At 38.7% G+C, this 21,574-nt stretch overlaps 1 protein-coding gene and 1 pseudogene across 15 annotated transcripts in view; one reads left to right on the top strand and one right to left on the bottom strand.

The window, feature by feature from the left end:
• LOC125779099 (glutamate receptor ionotropic, kainate 2) overlaps positions 1-21,574 on the bottom strand; it is a 2,985,835-nt gene that overhangs the window by 1,729,304 nt on the left and 1,234,957 nt on the right. The window lies entirely within an intron of this gene.
• LOC125779177 (uncharacterized) lies at positions 2,623-3,779 on the top strand (annotated as a pseudogene).

Here is a 21,574-nt window from a genome sequence, read left to right as displayed (position 1 = left end):
TTCAGTTCGAAATAAACAACAATCCGAAAGAATGTACTGCAAGATATGGACAACAATAGATTTTGTATTTATTAGATGTCTTGATAATGTGATATCTAATACTTTTGTAATATATATACTTTAGTTATCATCGACCAAATGTCACAGTAATACCGTCAGAGGCAACTTCGAATGTAACTATTACGGAAGTCACTGATGAAAATAATTGAGTTGACGTGATTTTAAGCAAATATTTGGATACAATTTTATATATAAAGAAAATAAATATTTGTTGAATAAACTCTCTGTCATCATTTTTTTTTTAAATTCATAATATTGTATTCTTTCATTTTGTACCATATTTAGTTCTTGTCATAATATGTACTTTTTAAACTATTACTTGTATAAAATAATTTCGATGTTTCACATCTACCAGCTGTCAACAACCAGTTCCCCTTTTTTAATTGTAGCTTGGTTAAAACCAAAAGCTCTGTCAGTAGATGTTGACCCTTCGCCACTCAGGCAGTCTAAAATTTTTATTTTCGTTTTTAAGGAAAGTTTTGTCTCTTCAGAATATACTGTTGTTTAAATATTGTATTAATAAAGGCACTATAAAAACGAAATATAATAAAATTTTCTAAAATAACAATCTAACACAATGTGCAACTTAAACATTACCTTTAAGAACTTTACTGAAATTCTTAATTGCGTCATCAACAAACTGATATGTTAAATAAAAAGGGGAAATACCCTTTATTTAAAGTAAGCTACTCGTGGAATAGAGCTACTATCTGGATGATATCCAACAATGTAGAAAATCATGTATGTAAATATTTGTATTTTTTTTTTTTTTAATTCGTGTTAAATCAAAAATAACGTGTAAAAAATTTAAAATTTCTTCTTGACAATTCGTGCAATTTCCAAATCGTGTAAAAGGGATGTGACTGTAGTTGTGGTTTCAGAGAAGTCCTCACTATATTGTTTAATATAGTGAATCATAGTACATATTTTTTTGATCTCACGAGACTATTTTGTTCGTTAACTTTTAAGTTTTTAAATTTCTCGCGAGATATAAGTTTATGCCCTCTTTTACATTGTTCGGATGTGAACGATTGCGTTGTGTAAATTCTTCTGTTTATATTGTTGGTTCAAGATTTAAGTTCAGTAAAATGCAGTCCTGCGCATAATTAATAGGACGCAAACCAATACTAGCTGATTGCTGAATGATGAATGATCAATATGATTGTGTCCTCCTTTTAGCCTTGTATTCGTAGACTAGTAGTTTCATGTAATGTATTAATGTATATTTAAGAAGGTATTCAATAAAGAAGCGGCCTATTTGTCGATTAACGGTTATACAATACAGACGTTCTTTTTTTAATACAATTCTTGTACATCTTTTTGGTGCCTCCTGTGAGGAACTTTTCGATCCCGTTTTAATGTCAAGATTTTTATGATGGCTAGTTTGAATCTACGTATTTTAGCGCATGCCGCAATTGTGCGCATTGGCAAAATGACTGAAGCAGCTAGCTACGATCCGGACAGTATTGAGTGCGGCGTGATTCGCGCACAGTTGGACAAACATTTTGAAAGGTTTATGGAGTATCATACGGACCTGGTGTCTTCAGCGCAATCCAGCGAATTGACCACACATGACGACTTCTTGGCTGCTACGGAGTTGCTGTACACACAAATATGTATTCGACTACGTCGTACATGTGGCGCTGGTGAAGGTGGTATTTGTGTGGTGAATCAATTGGACATGCGAATAGATCCAATTAAGATTCCTGTGTTCAATGGTGACCCAGCGAATTGGCTGCCTTTCAAAGATTTGTTCGAGGCACTAGTTCACAATCGTAAGGATCTGGATTCCTGTTACAAATTAAGCAACTTACGCTAACATGTCAATGCAGATAGCGTACCATTGCTCGGTGAACTTTACACAGGCGGCTATGAGGACATGTGGCATGAGATGAAATGGCGATTTGATAATCCACGCTTGTTCAGGGTTCTCCAGAGCAACTTTGCGCTTTAAACATTCGTCTTGGTTGGGTAGTATTTGGACCAGTCATAAGTTCTGCTCACTCCACTTTACACACATCTCTTACTGCGAAATATGTCAACGAACAACGACTAGACACGTTACTTAGAAACTTCTGGGAACTCGAAAAGCCCATACTATCATCCGAAGTACACGTGGATGACTGTGAGACGATCTTCAACGACACAGTTACTCGAACCTCAGACGGCAGGTACCAGGTGCAAATATTATTTCGACCAGATGCTCCTGCTCTTGGAGAATCTTATCATTCGGCAGTCCGCCAGTTTCTACAACTCGAGCGACGGTTGATGAACCACCCATTACTTCGTGAGCAGTACATTGCATTTTTGCGAGAATACATTGCTCTCAATCATATGGAGGTTAGCAAGCAAGCTTTCACCAACAAAGAAAATGGTTACTTCATACCTCATCATGCGGTAACCACAAAATTTCGCGTGGTTTTCAACGCTTCCGCGAAGTCATCGAATAGAACATCCTTAAACGATGCACAGTTTTCTGGACCACAACTACATGCCAATATTGTCGACATTCTTCACCGTTTTCGCAAATGCAAGGTAGCCATCACTGCAGACATACAGCAGATGTTCCGACAAATACTGGTAGATAGACGACATCGTAAATGGCAACAAATACTTTGGCGTGAATCGCCAAATGAACCCCTTCAAGTGTACGAATTGAAGACGGTAACTTATGATATGGCTTCTAGTCCATTCAACGCAATACGCGCACTGCGTCAATGTGCGAATGACAATTATGAAGTCATCTATGACCCAGCCCGGCCGCAGCGCGTCATAGCATATTTTATAATTTCTACGTTGATGACTATTTGGATAGCGTCGACAGCGATGAACCCGTGCTCAAGATGTAGCGACTATTTTGAAACAATGACAATTAATATTGGGAAAGTGAAATTTCAATTCTACACACGTATTATCTGCGATAACCGGTACAACAGTTTCTGCATCAGAACTAGAGTTGAACAAATCAACAACCCAGGTATTGGGTCTTTACAGGGATCCAGTGAGTGACGAGCTCTTCTTCAAGGTAGGCTTAATTGACGACACGTCAATGCATACCAAGCGAAAGGTTTTGAGTGACGTGGCAAAATTATATGATCCAACTGGGGTATTGGCACCTGTAGTCGTGGTGGCCAAACTATTCATACAGGACTTATGGAAGGCTGGTCTGCCATGGGATGCTGAACTTCCCTAGAGCTACTCAATTCATGGGTGATATTCCGCAACAGTTAACAGGATATTACACGACTTCGTATTCCTCGTTGGCTAGGCATACGAGTGGGCTCTTTGGTGCATTTACACGGCTTTTTGCGATGCTAGTCGCAAAGCGTATGCAGCAGTTATATATGTTCAAACGGTCGATAAATCACGCACAGCTCTTATTTCAGCAAAGACGAATATAGCACCAATTAAAGATGTGACGATACCATGCCTCGATCTGTGTAGTGCTCATCTTCTAACAAAGGCGATGGACAACGTACGTCAAGCTTTAGGTCTACAGGACGCCCCATGTACATATTGGAGTGATTCTACTATTGTTTTATGCTGGGTACGCAAACCACCATCCACGTTCAAGCAATATATGTATGTCCAATCGGGTAGCTTACATCCAAGCCAATTCAGACATCAACGCTTGGAAGCACATTCGCTCGGAATCAAATCCAGCTAACTGTGCAAGGAGAGGCTTACCTCCCGCCGTTTTAGCAGATCATCATCTTTGGTGGACCGGGCCGACGTGCATTCACCAAGGCGTGGAGGAAATGCGTTTACCTTCTTTAACGGAGGAGGAGAAGCACCTCTCAATTGCTGAATCTCATCTGGTCTCCATCTTCGTTTCCAGAGCTAATTACCAGTGGATTATGACACCTACGAATGACAACAGGATACCTCTCATAGAGAAATTTAGTTAATTGGGTCGTTTACTTAACACCACTTGGTTAAGGCGCTGGTTACCCAAATATCGTGGTTACAGGAACGATACCGTTTCTGTCGTAGACCAGCACTGGGCTTTACTTCTTTATGTTCGACAAGTACAACGTAATCATTTTAAACAAAAAATTAAGGCTCTTGCAATGCATTCCAGATTTGCTGGTCGTAGTGAAATCTTAGCACTCAATCCTTTCTTGGATGCAGACGGCTTACTGAGAGAGTGGTCGACTCACAAACTCTGATCAGCGACATCAAATTATAATTCCGCGTGGGGCTCTGGCTTACATGGTGGAATACAACAAATGCTTCAGTTCCTTAGACAGCGTTTCTGGCTTATAAGTGCATGGGCGCAAGTAAAGCCTTTCATCTGGGCCTGCACTACATGTCGTAGGCATCTTAAAATTATACAACGTCAACAAATGGCTTCGCTCCCGAAAGAGCGTGTACTAGTGGTTCCACAGTTCTCTCGTAGTGGCTTGGATTACTGCGGGCCATTCCGTGTTCATGTGGGAATGCATCGCGCCATGTGTAGAAGTTCACGCAAATGAGGAAAGTTCTCTGATTGCCATTCACTTGGGAGTGGCTAGAAACGATTCTTTTACATGTGACTCTAGCAGCTCACGACTTCTGGTCTTTAGAATGTCCGGTCCCTTAATTAGGAAGGTGACACTATCCAGCTGGTTGATGTTCTCGTGAAAGCAAAGGCTGACATCACCGCCGTCCAAGAAATGCGATGGACGGGACAAGGACAGAGACAAGTAAGTCCTTGAGTCATTTACTACAGTGGCCATATAAAGGAGCGCAAGTTTGGTGTTAGATTCCTGGTGGGAAAGAGACTCCGTCGCCGAGTACTATCATTCACTGCGGTGAATGAACGTCTAGCCACAATCCGAATCAAAGCGAGGCTCTTGAACATATCGCCGATTTGCGCCCACGCCCCGACGGAAGAGGAGGACGATGTGACCAAAGATGACTTTTATGAGTGCTTGGAGCGCACTTATGTGAGATGCCCCCGCCACGATATAAAATCGTGCTTGGCGACTTCAACGCTAGGGTGGGCAAAGAAGGTATCTTTGGCACTACGGTCGGTAAATTCAGCCTCCACGAGGACACATCCCCGAATGGGTTGAGGCTGATCGACTTCGCCGGGGCCCGAAATATGGTTATCTGTAGTACTAGATTCCAGCATAAGAAGATACATCAAGCTACCTGGCTGTCTCCGGATCGAAAAACTACCAACCAGATCGATCATGTTGTGATAGGCGGAAGGCACGTCTCCACTGTTTTAGATGAGTGTGCGCTCCGAGGTCCTAACATCGACTCGGCCCACTATCTTGTTGCAGTCACGATTAGCACCCGCCTCTGTGCAGCAAAAAACGCACACCAACAAACACAAGGAAGGTTCGACGTCGAGAAGCTGCAATCACAACAGACAGCCGAGCGATTCTCTACTCGGCTTGCACTCCTGCTCTCTGAAAGCACTCGTCAACAGCTCGGTATAAGGGAATTGTGGGACGGCATTTCAAACTCCTTACGTACAGCTGCAACCGAAACCATTGGTTTTCGGAAAGTGCAAAAGAACAGATGGTACGACGAGGAGTGCCGTGTCGCAGAGGAGAGAAAACAGGCTGCCTACCTCGCAACGTTACGATCGACCATAACACGTGCGGGATGGGATAGTTACCGAGAGTTGAAGACGCATTTGCAGACAGAAAAAGAAAGAGGCCGAAATGCGTGAGTACGAAGAGCTTGATAAGCTGGCCGAGAGGGGTAATGCTCGAAAATTCTACGAAAAGATGCGGCGGCTTACAGAAGGTTTCAAGAACGGAGCATACTCATGTAGAACCCCCCAAGGTGATCTAGTCACCGATGCCCAGAGCAGACTTAGATTATGGAGGGAACTGTTCTCCAGCCTGCTGAATGGCAGTGAACGCATAACACCAGGAGAAGGCGAACCCGATTCCCCAATCGATGACGATGGAGCAAACGTTCCATTACCCGGCCATGAAGAAGTTCGAATAACAATTGCCCGCCTGAAGAACAACAAGGCGGCAGGGGCCGACGGATTGCCGGCCGAGCTATTCAAACACGGCGGCGAAGAACTGATAAGGAGCCTGCATCAACTTCTTTGTAAAATATGGTCGGACGAAAGCATGCCCAACGATTGGAATCTAAGTGTGCTATGCCCAATCCATAAGAAAGGAGACTCCACAATCTGCGCCAACTACCGTGGGATTAGCCTCCTCAACATCGCATATAAGGTTCTATAGAGCGTAATGTGTGAAAGATTAAAGCCCACCGTCAACAAACTGATTGGACCTTATCAGTGTGGCTTTAGACCTAGCAAATCAACAACCGACCAGATATTCACCATGCGCCTAATCTTAGAAAACACCCGTGAAAGGAGAATCGACACACACCACCTCTTCATCGATTTCAAAGCTGCTTTCGACAGCACGAAAAGGAGTTGCCTTTATGCCGCGATGTCTGAATTTGGTATCCCCGCAAAACTAATACGGCTATGTAAGTTGAGCAACACGAAAAGCTCCGTCAGAATCGGGAAGGACCTCTCCGAGCCGTTCGATACCAAACAAGGTTTCAGACAAAGCGGTTCTCGCGACTTGGCACTCACGTCACTGTTGACAGTCATAACTTTGAAGTTGTAGATAATTTCGTCTATCTTGGAACCAGCGTAAACAACACCAACAATTGCAGCCTAGAAATCCAACGCAGGATAACTCTTGCCAACAGATGCTACTTCGGACTAAGTAGGCAATTGAGAGCAAAGTCCTCTGTCGACAAAAAAAAACCAAGCTCTATAAGCCACTCATAATTCCCGTCCTGCTATATGGCGCAGAGGCTTGGACGATGTCAACAACGGATGAGTCGACGTTGCGAGTTTTCGAGAGAAAAGTTCTGCGAAAGATTTATGGTCCTTTGCGCGCTGGCCACGGCAAATATCGCATTCGATAGAACAATGAGCTGTACAGATATACGACGACATTGACATAGTTCAGTGAATTAAAAGACAGCGGCTACGCTGGCTAGGTCATGTTGTCCGGATGGACGAAAACACTCCAGCTCTGAAAGTATTCGATGCAGTACCCGCCGGGGGAAGCAGAGGAAGGGGAAGATCTCGACTCCGTTGGAAGGACCAAGTGGAGAAGGTCCTGGCTTCGCTTGGCATATCTAATTGACGCCACGTAGCGAAAAGAAGAAACGACTGGCGCGCGGTTGTTAACTCGGCTATAATCGCCTAAGCGGTGTCTACGCCAATTAAGAAGAAGAAGAAGCAGAAAATGCAGTCCTGCGCATAATTAGTAAGGACGCAAACCAATACCAGTCAGCTGATTGCTGAATGCTGAATGATCAATATGATTGTGTCCTCCTTTTAGCCTTGTATTCGTAGACCAGTAGTTTCACTCTAGCTTAGCGAATGTGAATGCAAATCTACAATATGTAAACTATAGACATACATATATATGTATGCACATATGTATCATGTGGCGTGATGCTACAATCCGTTAACCAAATGTATATTTAAGAAGGTATTCAATAAAGAAGCGGCCTATTTGGCGATAAACGGTTATACAATACAGACGTGCTTTTTATAATACAATTCAGTTGCTCCTACATTTTTCATAACCTTCATAAAATTTTTCTGTGCAACATGCGGGCACCTCGAGGTAGATATCTGAACTTACCCTGTCTCTTTGTGGCAGCTCTACTCTCATAGCTTTTGTTTCTTCGTACTAGTTTAAGCAGTTTTCGTATTTTGCATAAGCCTACTATGACGTCATGAGCTGCTTTGAGGCGAGTCCAAAACTTTTTAAGATTTTGGCTTTTGAATGAATTAAAATTTTTTAATACTGTCTTTTATTTACTTGCGGGTAAAATATTTTATTTACATATTATTAAGAAAATATGTTTTAATTTTAGTTTTCTTATTAATTAGTATTATTTTTTTAATAAAGCCGGACTTTTTATTTATTAACAGTTTTTACGTTCTTATGTTATTTTACAAGCACACCTCAACACATGGTTTTATATGTACGTGTTTTTGTGCAATTGCGAGCTAGTCGAAGAGATCAATAGGGGCATTCTCTTGCTCTTGCAAAACCCTTGCACGGTGCAAGAATTGCATATTTTTCCACTTAATACAATGGCACAAAAACAAACACAAGCAGAAAAATATCTACAAGGGCTGCAAAATATGTCAGATCAAAACCCATATTTATTTGCGTTCAATGTCACGCAAAAATATAATTGCAACCCTGTTTTAGCTGTCATTTTACATATAGTCATATTTTGACGTTAACCCAGGAGGGATTGACGTTACTGTGTGGTAACACAGAACATGAATTTGAAAAAAAACGTCTGTTTGTGGCATTCAAGTTTTCCCAGTAGAAACCAAAGCTTTTATTAGAAGCTTAAAGCTCCAAATTTTAAATTCGCAACGATTGCTGTTCAGTTGTTAAACGCAATTTGTTGTGAGAGGTCGTTCAGTAGTGCATTTTTATTTACGGAGCAAAAAGTTACAAAATGGCATCTGGGAGAAAGTAGGTTTCATTGCTATGTATTTATTTGTAAATATATTCCATAAATAATCACAAAAATCTGAAGTCAAATTACCACATTTCACTCTCAGTAATTAGTTTTAAAGATATAAGCACTTTTTGTCTTATTTTTTGGTGGTTTAATAAATGTGTTACCATATGGTCACGTCAGGACCTACAGGGTACAGGTTTGCAAATGAGTTTCAAATCAAGTGTGCTACTGATTCGATATTAATTTTGAAAAAAATTTTGAATAATTCGCCATTTTGTTGTAGAAAATTCACGCTAAAAGATATTGCAGACTATTTGGATGAGTTAGACGACGATTACACAACATTTGGCCAACAAATAGACGAAATTTTTATTGAGCCACTCAATGAAGATGGAGAACTAAGTGGCGAAGACGATGCTAACGAAGATGACGGTGGAATTATTGACAATGTGTATCGAAATCAATTGAACGAAGGGTGTGAACTTGTGCTTAAAAATGGTGCGCATGTAGATTCTGCTTCAATGGTAAGCCATTTGACGTAGAGGGAAATATTGAAGCAGCTCTAGCGGATCTATTAGGTGATGGATCTCATAATGTAGAACAGCAGTTTTACGAGTATGTGAAATCAACCTGCCCACAGTCCATAAGCGCACAGACCACCAAGGAAAGTACAGAAGGAAAACAACGACAGCTATCACATGAAAATATTCCCATAGCGCCTGTATCCAGCAGGTTAAGAAGAGTAGAAGGTACCCCGTCTGAAAAACCTCTTCCGTTAGCAAATAAGGACACTGTGTTTAATTGGTCGAAGGATTGTAGAAATGATCCAATGCCTTTATTTCCGGAAGCAAACTACAATGATTGTCGCGGCTTGCAGCCTCACAAGTTGTTTGATTTTTTTTGATGACGCTTTATTAGAGCATATCGTGCAATGTTCATCATTGTATGCCACAAAGAAATTTGAAAAACCTGTGTTGAATATCAATATTCGTGGTGAGTTAGTAATTTTATACACTTTTTCCTCTTGACTTTTAATACATATTTACATTTTTACAGAATTGCGTACATTCATTGGTATACTTTTAATAACCGGCTACAACACCGCTGCTAATGTGAAGATGTATTGGAACAGCTCAGAGGACTTACGCAACGAACTAATTGTACAAGCCATGCATCGAGACCGTTTTAAAGAAATTTGTAGGTGCTTACATTTTGAACCTAACCCGGTTGCGCCTAATGATAATGAAGAAAAATTTTGGAAGTTGAGACCTATGACAGACCATTTAATGGCCAATATGTTGAAGCACTTCCATCCATGCCAACAACTGTCTTTCGATGAGAGTCTGATTGCGTACTACGGCCGCCACGGATGCAAGCTGTTTCTAAAAGGCAAACCTATCCGTTTCAGCTACAAAGTTTGGTCTTTATGCACTCCGTCCGGATACCTAGTCAATTTCGACATATACCAAGGAAGAAATCCACGTTCAAACGCGGAATACGAACAGTGCTTTGGAAAGTGTGCAGCACCTCTCATAAACATGATAAATGATTTTGACGAAAACACAAGGAGTTTACCATTTTCTTATTACTGACTTATCTGAAGACGATGGGGTACAATGGAACATAAACGGTAAGAGAAAATCGTATTCCTTCCAGCTGCCCTTTGAAAACAAAAGTGGCAATGAAAAAGTTTAATAGAGGTTCATTCGCTGCTACAATAGAAAATATTGGAATAAAGCTGACTAAGTGGGTTGATAACTCTGTTGTGTGTGCCGCTTTAACTTGTTACGGTAGCTCGCCAATTTCATCAGCTTCGCGATACTGCAAAAAAGATGGGAAAAATAGCGCCATTCCACGTTAATGCGTGATAACGGAGTATAATAGGCTCGATCAAAACGTAAATATGTACCGAATAGCATACCGGGGAAAGATGTGGTGGTCTTCAATATTTATTTGGCTTATTGACGTTGCAGTATCCAATGCTTGGCACCTTCAACAGAGTTCGAAGAGGCTTTCGCAATTAGAGTTTAGACGTGAAATTGCAGTATTTTATTGCAAACATTACGGCGAACCGCCGGTTCAACCTGGCCCGAAACGACCCCGGCTGCACGATGGCGTATATAGAAACATCCGCTTTGATCACACTGATCATTTTATTGAACCAATCATAAATAGACGTCGCTGCTTAGGTGTAACTTGTAAAAGTGTTGTGAGAACTCGATGCATTAAATGCAATGTAGGTTTATGCGTCAAGTGCTTCGCTCAGTACCATATTGTCAACGAAAACCAAAAATAAATATGTTTTTTTTAACTATTTCAACAAAGTTCATTATTTTATTCACATTACTTGGCTTAATTAACTTATTTTCTTATAGCACATTACATTTTTAAGGTAAATGTAAACCTGTACCCTGTAGGTCCTAGCGTTACCATATGGTCACAGGTCATTGTACCGTTATCTGATAAAGTATGACCACAAAAATTAATTTTTTTAATACATTCTAACAACATTAACAAGCCCTCAAAATTTCATTTTCCTACTAAAAAAAAAATAGTTATCGTCCCTGCTGGGTTAAATTGTTGACGAAGGTAAATTTTAAATAAATTTTATAATTTCTATTTAAATTATAAAGATTTGTTACAATTGTTTTTGTTCCAAATGTATGCAGAAGGTGCGCCAATTCATGTGTATAGCCATTTACAATAAATTGATCGAATCAGCCATTCATATATCACTAGATTCTGCAAAGGGTGCTCTCGTGCCGTTGCATATTTCGGTATAGGATTTTTGCAATCTGCAAGCTTGCAAGAGAAAGAGAATCCCACTAATGTGATTGGACATAAATATGCACGAATTGTTTGTGCTAATGTATGTGGGCAAAGAATATTCTGTAATGGTATTTCATTACAATCCTGTTTGCTGTACTACAAGTGTATGTACATATATGTTTTAACATACTAACATACTGCAAGTAAATAATCGATTTTTGTTTTTGTTTGTTAATAATTGTGTTTGAATACACAAAAGATGCAAGTACATAGGCAATAAACTAATATTATTTATTAACATTAGGGTGTCCCAAAAAATTTTTTTTGGGATTTTTGCAATGCATACCCTCTTATTTTTTTTTAAATAATGTATAATTAATTATAAAAAAGTTTCGTCTATTTAGAACTACGGTAAAGCGTGCCGACTTGCATCGAAACATGTCGGTACTTGAATACTAAGGCGCGCGGGAGCTCATGTATCGATGAGCTTGTTATTACTTGTTTATTTTATTAGCAAACGCATTGTCTTTATTCGGTCAACATGTCAGTGGAATTACGTAGTTATAAAAAGGGAATATTTTTAATAGGAGACGTCAAACATCAAATAACAGGGTCAAAACTTCCCTCTAATGGACAAGTACTTTCAGTTTTGTTCTATAATATTCGCGAAGTGAATTTAAGTGTCAATGAAAGTGCTAACTTAACTTTTCGTGAGTGTATTATCCATTGGGAAAAGGCACGTATACCGATTAAATCATTTCCTAACTGTGTTAAGAAATTGGTAACCTTGTACCAAGTTTGGCAAGATTTACAAAAAAATGCAAACAAAACACAAGCAGTTTTTGAGCAGCGTCGACAAGAGTTTGTTACAAATTTGGATAACTTGTTTGATATTGCACACGCGGATGCGCTACGTTTAATAAAGATAAATGAAGATAGAGTCTTCTTGCAGCAACAGAGACAACCAGGTCGACTTGGTCACTTGGCTGGAGTGGACAAAAAATTTACAGAAAAGGAGGAGAAGTCAGGTCTTAGAAACCTTGCAGAGCAAAAGAGGCGGGCTAAATATGTTTCATCATTAACTTCTTCGACATCATCTTCTGTGCCCTACAAGAAAATGTATCTTCCGATTCTGAAGTAATTGATCTACAAAAAAATCTGTCCATTCCAACTGAGACGACACAGCCCGGTACTAGTAAAACTTATATAAGAAAAAATTTCATTACTCCAAAATTAGTGGCAGCATTAGATAGGTGTCAGTTAAGTATGCGTCTGTGTTTATTATTGAAGCGACTATTGAGGCACTTGGACATAACACTGACGAATTTCCTATTAGCAAGTCTTCCATTCAAAGAATTCGCAAGGAAAAGCGAAAAGAGCGCGCAGAAGCTATTAAGGTTTATTTTCAAAACGAGGTTCCGGATACTGTAACTGTTCACTGGGATGGAAAACTGTTACCGGCTTTAGATACACGTAAATCTAAAGAAGAACGTCTCCCAATAGTTATTTCGTATGATAATAAAGAACAACTCATTGCTGTGCCAAAATTGGACAGTTCTTCAGGATGCGAACAGGCACAGTCAGTTTGGAATTCTATCATTGACTGGAATCTTGAAGATAAAGTGCAGATCCTTTGTTGTGATACAACGGCTTCAAACACAGGTCGTATTAATGGGGCCTGTGTGCTTCTAGAACAGAAATTAGACAGAGAGATGCTTATTTTTGCTTGCCGTCATCATATCTACGAATTGGTATTAAAATGTGTATTTGAAGCTAAAATTCCCTACAAGCCCCGATATACCTTTATTCAAAAAGTTTCGAGAAATCTGGAAAAATATCGATTCCCAGAAAATACAGGTCAGTACTGAAAAGTTATCATGCCTGAGTAGATCAGAAATTTATAAACTATTAGCTTTACAAAAATTTTGAAGTGTCTGTCTTGTCTCTATTTGACGATGACGTTGACCAAGAAACTAAAGTAAAGATAGTTGCTAACTTAACTAAAGAATATCCATCGGCCAACGGTAAACGCTACATAACATCGAAAGACGAACTTTGTGGTCCGCTTTACGGCAAGTATGAGAGTCAATAATTTTAGTTTTTATTCGTTTTATTTTATGTTAACTGTCGCATTTTATTTCAGAGAAAAACATCGATGACTTTGTTTCAATAAAAAGCAAATCTTTATTCAATCGACTTAAAATAGTTGATGATAGCTTTCTTAATGAGTCTCCAACTACATGGCCAAATAATGCTTCGTTCCAATATGCTAAAAAAATAAAAAAAAAGGTTTACACACTGAGAGCAGTTAACGATACCGCTGAAAGAGCGGTTAAGTTAATGCAAGACTTTCATGGCTTAATCACCGTCGACGAGGAACAAAAGCAATTTTTGTTACGTTGCGTTCAAGAACACAGATATATCCGGATTGTAAAAAGAAAATTTAGTAAATAATAACATAATGTTATTTATAAATACTCAATAAGTATAAAATATATGTAAAACGGTGTATTATTGACTACATAAATATTTTAATCCGCAATCCCTACAAAGCTTCCATACTAACTTTCATATTTTAAGTTTAACATCAAGTCGGCACGGGTTATCGTTATTCAATCGTAATAATATTTATTATTTGAGTTATTAGGATCAAATGTAAAAAAAATCGCGGGTATGCGTAAGTAAATTCGAAAAAAAAAATTTCGCCCTTGTTGGCTGGGACACCCTAATTAACATATATATATGTACATACAAGTATATATATTATATATACAAGGTGCTTTCCAAAGTAAACAGGACTTTCAAAACAAAACAGAGCAAATGGTTTTTTCGGTAAATTCGGGAAAGGGCGTTCTTAGCTAACGAACAAGCGGCTAATCAGTTGTCTCTGAGCACCTGGAGAATTGAAAAAGATATAAAATATGTAAACTCTTTTGAGGTCGATGCCGGCCAATTGCCAGCAATCATTGAAGCAATAGATAGGATTCTGAGGGATTACCTAAACCAGGAACAAGAAGTCTTTAGAGTAGTGTACGATTTAAAAATAAGTGGGAAAGCAAAAAATCAAATCACACCAGGGACTTGTGCTTATGCAATAAGGAACTCAATTTCATTGACTCAGTTATCAGGAATTATATAAAGTTTCATAGGGCTAGACTAAGGTAATTTAAATCCTTCATTTAAAAAATCCAATAATTTAGATAGTTTAGGTTCCAAAGAAAAAATCACGATTATAGGACGCAAAACAATGCGTCAAGTAATATAAATAATTTTACAGGCCAACAAAGTTTTAGGCCTAGATACAAGGTCTGTCGCAAAAGAAACAGGACTGTAAAAAAAACAAAAAATTAACATTTTTCAAAAGTTATAATTTTTTATTCAAAGTAGGTTCCTTATGCTTCGTTACAGCGTTTAGCCCGGTCAATTAACATTTCAAATGAGTGTTTAAGGTCATTTTTCAAACTGTTCTTGCGAATATCGGTCGTCGCCTTTTGGATAGCTGAAATGTCTTGAAACCAGTGTCCTTTCATGGGCGAATGAAGTTTTCCAAATAGGTAAAAATCACAGGGTGCAAGATCAGGTGAGTAGGGTGAGTGATTAATGGTTAATATGGAGTTTTTTGCCAAAAAAATCAGTGACAAGCGTCGACCGATGACACGGCGCATTATCGTGCAACCACAATACCGTAAGACAGGGTACGGTATTGTGGTCGAGCACGACGAATGCGTGACAAAAGGCACTTCATAACACCAAGGTAAAACACAGCATTAATCGTTTGGCCAGGTGGGACGAACTCTCGGTGTACAATACCCTCGGAATCGTAAAAACAAGTCAGCATTGTCTTTATATGCATTTTGCGACCGATGGCCAAAAGCTGCTGTCACTTTTTTATCGATAACATCGATTGTAATTATCCAATTATCTTAAAATTTTTACGAAATGTCAACAAGAGATCAAACTTTTTATTTCCTATACCCAACAATAGGTGGCGCCACCAGAAACAATTATATTTAAAAAGACCTGTTTCTTTTGCGACAGAATTTGTATGCTAATAGTTTTAACAATCAACAAAATTATAGGCCTACATATACAAATAATTCTGCAAGTCGTAATAGAACTGATAACACATTCAATCTTCGAGATCAAACAAATGGATCAGGTCAACATAATAGCAGACCACAAAATACAAATAATTTTTCTAGACAATACTTTAAGAATACTTGGCCTAACAATAACAGTGGACATTATAGGTTCAGGAATTTTATAGGCCTACTCCCATGGAAGTAGATACTATGAGTCGGGTCGAGGAACCGGTAGAAACAAACCTTAATGACGGTTCTTTTACTAATTAGCCTCGGGATACTATGATAAAAAATAGTTATAATGCTAACACTGTTTGCGAAAAAGTGGTGCACTTTAGTAGATCCAGGTTCCCCTATAAGTAAAATGAAAAAGAAGAGCTTCAAAAATTTTAATTTACCCATTGTACAGCGAGAGAGTACGGTTATAAGTACATCAAATGGCAATATTGAGAAACCTAATATTAAAGTAAAAAATCCTTGCCCTGCGGAATTTAATTACGAAAAAAATGCTATGATAAGATGGCTATTGTAAGATTTCGACAAGCCATATGATTTGTTTTCAAAATATTTAAAATTATTTATATAGAAAAAATTAATACAACTTTGAAAAATGGAACAATGATTCCTTTTCATATGAAAACTCTTCAGGAACAGGTTTATTCATTGGAAGTGAGCGAACAAACAAATATTGCACTTGATCATCTAAAATCAGATGTAAATAGCAAGATTGAAATTCTATTAAACCGATTATAAAATTATTTTACAAAGAGGGTGATAATCTCACCAACACAGAAACTGTGGTACATAAGATTAAGACCACAACCAACCAGCAGATAAATAGATAGACTTCCAAAACACGAAGAAGAGGTATGAAAGCAAATTTATGAGTTAGAATGTCAGGGAATAATCCGAAGAAGTAGGAGCAGGTATAGGTCACCTATTTTAATTGTACCAAAGAAAACGGAGGGTTCAAATATTAAAAAATATAGATTAGTGGTTGACTATAGGAGATTTAACCAACCGAATGTCGATGATAAATACGTATACCCTCTGCCAAATATAAATGGGATCTTGGATAAAGGGCAGTACTTTGGCACTATTGATTTAGCCAAAGGATATCAACAAATATTAATGGCAGAAAAATAATGTAGCAGCAGATTTTTTAAGCCGGAATGAAAACTCTCCAAAAATTGACGAAAGCAATGATAAAGAATCCAATTTAGAAATTACAATACATTCCGCAGAAGAGGAACAGTTAAAACATTTCTTCATAAAAGAATAAATTATCAACAAGTATAAGACCCAAATTATAATAACATATAGTCTCCAAAGTGAAGTTCAAATAATACCTGAAAGGAAAGTAATCGAGATTAACCCTATTGACGCGGAGAACATATTGAAAAATATTTTCCGCAGACATATTGACAGGGGCAAAGTGGTAGGCAGATTATCACAAAATTCAACTATTACTTATAAGCATGTTTTCTTGCAATAGCAAGCTGCAATTCATAAAATATACAAAAAGAGCAACAGAAATCATACAAGAAGAAGACTTGCACGAACAAATTTCACTTTACCATAGTAATGAGTCAATGCATAGCGGAATAAGCAAGATCAACAATACGCTTAAGGATAAAATATACTATCCAAAATTACGGAAGCATATACAGCTAATTATAGGTAATTGCGAAAAATACAAGCAAATTAAACATGGCAGGAAACCGATAAAGCCGAAGTTTAAACTAACAGAGACACCTTCAGATAAAAATGAAACAATGCATGTGGAAAATTTTCATTTTAAAAAGCAGTCATTTGTCACAGTAATTGATAAACTAACAAAATTTACAGCAGCATACAATATAACTGACAGAAATTGGAGAGCAAAGAAGGCCATCATAATTGAACACTTCACGAAATTTGGGAAACCAAAGAAGATCATCATAAACAACGAATTCAGGACCGAGCAGTTGATTCAGTTCTTAAATACAGAAGGAGTCGAAGTGCACTTAACAAAATCAACAAAACCAAATGATCGCTATCAGTCAACTATAAAATGTACACCCAATAATCCAAGAATTCGTATAGATCCAACCATTTTAAAAAAGAAGAATCAACTCGTAATACACAGTAGAAATAGGTACAGAGAGGACTACGAAGAACTGAAAACGACGGCACCGATAAAAAATTATAAAACTGTAAGACACATAGAAGAGGGAAGCAAGACGCGTTTGCAGACAGTACAAGAAAGAGGCCGAAATGTGTGAGTACGAACAGATTGATAAGCTGGCCGCCAGGGGTAATGCTCGAAAATTCTACGAAAAAATGCGGCGGCTTACAGAAGGTTTCAAGACCGGAGCATACTCCTGTAGAACCCCCCAAAAGGTGATCTAGCCACCGATGCCCATAGCATACTTAGATTATGGAGGGAACACTTCTCCAGCCTGCTGAATGGCAGTGAACACATAACACCAGGAGAAGGCGAACCCGATTTCCCAATCGATGACGATGGAACAGACGTTCCATTACCCGGCTACGAAGAAGTTCGAATAGCAGTTGCTCGCCTGAAGAACAACAAAGCGGCAGGGGCCGACGGATTGCCGGCCGAGCTATTCAAACACGGCAGCGAAGAACTGATAAGGAGCATGCATCAGCTCCTTTGCAAAATATGGTCGGATGAAAGTATGCCCAACGATTGGAATTTAAGTGTGCTATGCCCAATCCATAAAAAAGAGGACCCCACAATCTGCGCCAACTACCGTGGGATAAGCCTCCTCAACATCGCGTACAAGGTTCTATCGACGTATTGTGTGAAAGATTTAAGCCCACCGTTAACAAACTGATTGGACCTTATCAGTGTGGCTTCAGACCTGGTAAATCAACAACCGACCAGATATTCACCATGCGCCAAATCTTGGAAAAGACCCGTGAAAGGGGAATCGACACTCACCACCTATTCGTCGATTTCAAAGCTGCTTTCTACAGCACGAAAAGGAGCTGCCTTTATGCCGCGATGTCTGAATTTGGTATCCCCGCAAAACTAATACGGCTGTGTAAGTTGAGCAACACGAAAAGCTCCGTCAGGATCGGAAAGGACCTCTCCGAGCCGTTCGATACCAAACGAGGTTTCAGACAAGGCGACTCCCTATCGTGCGACTTTTTCAATCTGCTGCTGGAGAAAATTATTAAAGCTGCAGAACTGAATCGAGCAGGTACAATCTTTTATAAGAGTGTACAGCTGCTGGCGTATGCCGATGATATTGATATCATCGGTCTCAACACCCGCGCCGTTAGTTCTGCTTTCTCCAGACTGAGCAAGGAAGCAACGCAAATGGGTCTGGCAGTGAACGAGGGCAAGACGAAATATCTCCTGTCATCAAACAAACAGTCGTCGCACTCGCGACTTGGCTCTCACGTCACTGTTGACAATCATAACATTGAAGTTGTAGATAATTTCGTCTATCTTGGAACCAGCGTAAACACCACCAACAATGCCAGCCTGGAAATCCAACGCAGGATTACTCTTGCCAACAGGTGCTACTTCGGACTGAGTAGGCAATTGAAAAGTAAAGTCCTCTCTCGACGAACAAAAACCAAAATCTATAAGTCGCTCATAATTCCCGTCCTGCTATATGGTGCAGAGGCTTGGACGATGACAACAACCGATGAGTCGACGTTGCGAGTTTTCGAGAGAAAAGTTCTGCGAAAGATTTATGGTCCTTTGCGCGTTGGCCACAGCGAATATCGCATTCGATGGAACGATGAGCTGTACGAGATATACGACGACATTGACATAGTTCAGCGAATTAAAAGACAGCGGCTACGCTGGCTAAGTCATGTTGTCCGGATGGATGAAAACACTCCAGCTTTGAATGTATTCGACGCAGTACCCGCCGCGGGAAGCAGAGGAAGAGGAAGACCTCCACTCCGGTGGAAGGACCAAGTGGAAAAGGACCTGGCCTCGTTTGGAATATCCAATTGGCGCCACGTAGCGAAGAGAAGAAACGACTGGCGCGCTGTTGTTGACTCGGCTATAATCGCGTAAGCAGTGTCTACGCCAGTAAAGAAAAAGAAGAAGAAGACACATACCATATATCCGGATCCCCCCTTGCAAAACATTAAGGTAGCAAACATAAAAAGACCACTTAAATTAGATAAAGTAGGTATGGAAAATGAATATGATAGGTTAAGCACAATAGTACATAATGGCGATGTATTTGAAAGTGTTAATTCATGAGTCAACACATTTTCAGGTGATGTGGATCATAATGTTTCTGATGACCGCCATGAAATTGGCTACAGCATTCCTACAAGTGTCACCAAGAGCTGAAGAAGCAGGATACACCATGATCCAACTCGGCGAAGTAGAGATCGTTGACGAAGTAAATACAATACTACGAATTATACATCCAAAGGAGCTAGCAAGTTTGGTGGAGGAAATGGAAGAAAACATAATACAAGCAGACCTAAGTAACAAGGTACTTCTTTTTAACTAAATTAAAGTAATTAAAGCAAAAATTAGATCGATTACTCCTAAGGAAGAGGAAAGAAAGAAGAGAGGTTTAATTAATTTATTAGGGACAATGTATAAATGGTTGTTCAGGGTAATGGACGAGAAGGATCGACAAGATATAATTAGTCATTTAGAAGTAATAGAGGGAAATTCACACCAATGCCAAACAGGAATAATTTAGAATTTAATCAAATAGATGAGGAAATAATAACTTTAGAATCTAAACATTATCAATACAAAGCTAATACACTGTTAAGAAAAAATTAAGTGAAAATTGTATTTTTAATGATAATTTTATATTTAAATCTATATATATAAAAGAAAGTTGTGTTAGCTACACCATTTATAACGGCTGAACCGATTTGGCTGAAAATTGGTGGGGAGGTAGATAGCTTAGAACCAGGGTACAGACATACGATACCATTTATCTCTTTATGTCAAAATTTAATACAACTCATAAATACAGAAACTATATTTTAAATCAAAAACATTTGTTCAAAAATTCATGTTTGTAGGAATCAATTGAATAAAAAAACAATAATAAAAACAACCTAACATCTACAAGGTCTGTCGCAAAAGAAACAGAACTTTCTAAATAGAACAGTTCTGGTGGCGCCACCTATTGGTGGGTATATGAAATAAAAAGTTTGATTTCTTGTTGACATTTCGTCATCGGTCGTAAAATCCATTTTGAACAAAGAGCTTTAGGATGCCAAGTCTTTCCACTTTTATTTCTCAAACTGTACTGATCGCTTTTTCACCGAAGACGGTTACATATACTCATTCTAACAAACATTCATTTTCTCTGCTTACATGCTATGTATTTACTTATACACATTTGAAATGGACACATGAACTTGTGCAACATGAATATGTGTGTCAACACAATGGCAAGCAAGAATGTGTTTAAATGAATACAAATGAACTTTAAAGAGAATCAACGATAACTGAAAACGAATCTTAAGTTAACGGGATATATCTACATTAACCCTTGAATGGTTTACTCTTTTATATTTAAGTTAACCCGTCAATGGTTTACTTCTTTATATATAAGTATAATTAGAATAACTTAAAGTTAGGATGTATTATCATACACATAGTACTTATTACTACAATTCGGCCGTCTTGACCATGAGATCTCCTGATCTCAAGCGCATTTATGTCTTAGTGTATAAGCCAAACCAAGGTCGTATATTTCCAACAGCCCAAACTCCGTTATAAGGAGTTCTGGACTGTTGAAAACCTTCAACATCCTCCAATACATATCTGTCGTTACGTAAAATTTTTGAAATTTTATACGGCCCCTTAAATTTGGCAATAACTTTCTAGACACTTTCGCCGTTGAGTCAAAATTTTTTATCATAACGTAATCACCTGGATTGTACTTGTGCGCTGTCCGTCGTTTTTTATTTACATAGTCCTCATTATAGGACTGTAACCGCTTTTCGTTTTCTTTGGCTTGTGACCGTATTTCGTTGTGACTTTGTTGTATTTGATTTTCCTTATCATTTATTAAATTTTCTCCTAGCAGATCTACACCCTTTCCTCGTTGCCTACTACCAAACAGCATTACACTAGGGTATTCTTTAATTGTTCTATGAATGCTATTATTTAGCGCATATTCAACAGTTTCAATCACATTATCCCAATAAATTCCTTTTTCTGTGTCACACAGCTT

This window comes from Bactrocera dorsalis, chromosome 6 (assembly GCF_023373825.1).
Source record: "Bactrocera dorsalis isolate Fly_Bdor chromosome 6, ASM2337382v1, whole genome shotgun sequence".
Lineage (NCBI taxonomy): Eukaryota > Metazoa > Arthropoda > Insecta > Diptera > Tephritidae > Bactrocera > Bactrocera dorsalis.
This window is presented reverse-complemented; position numbering and strand designations above follow the sequence as displayed.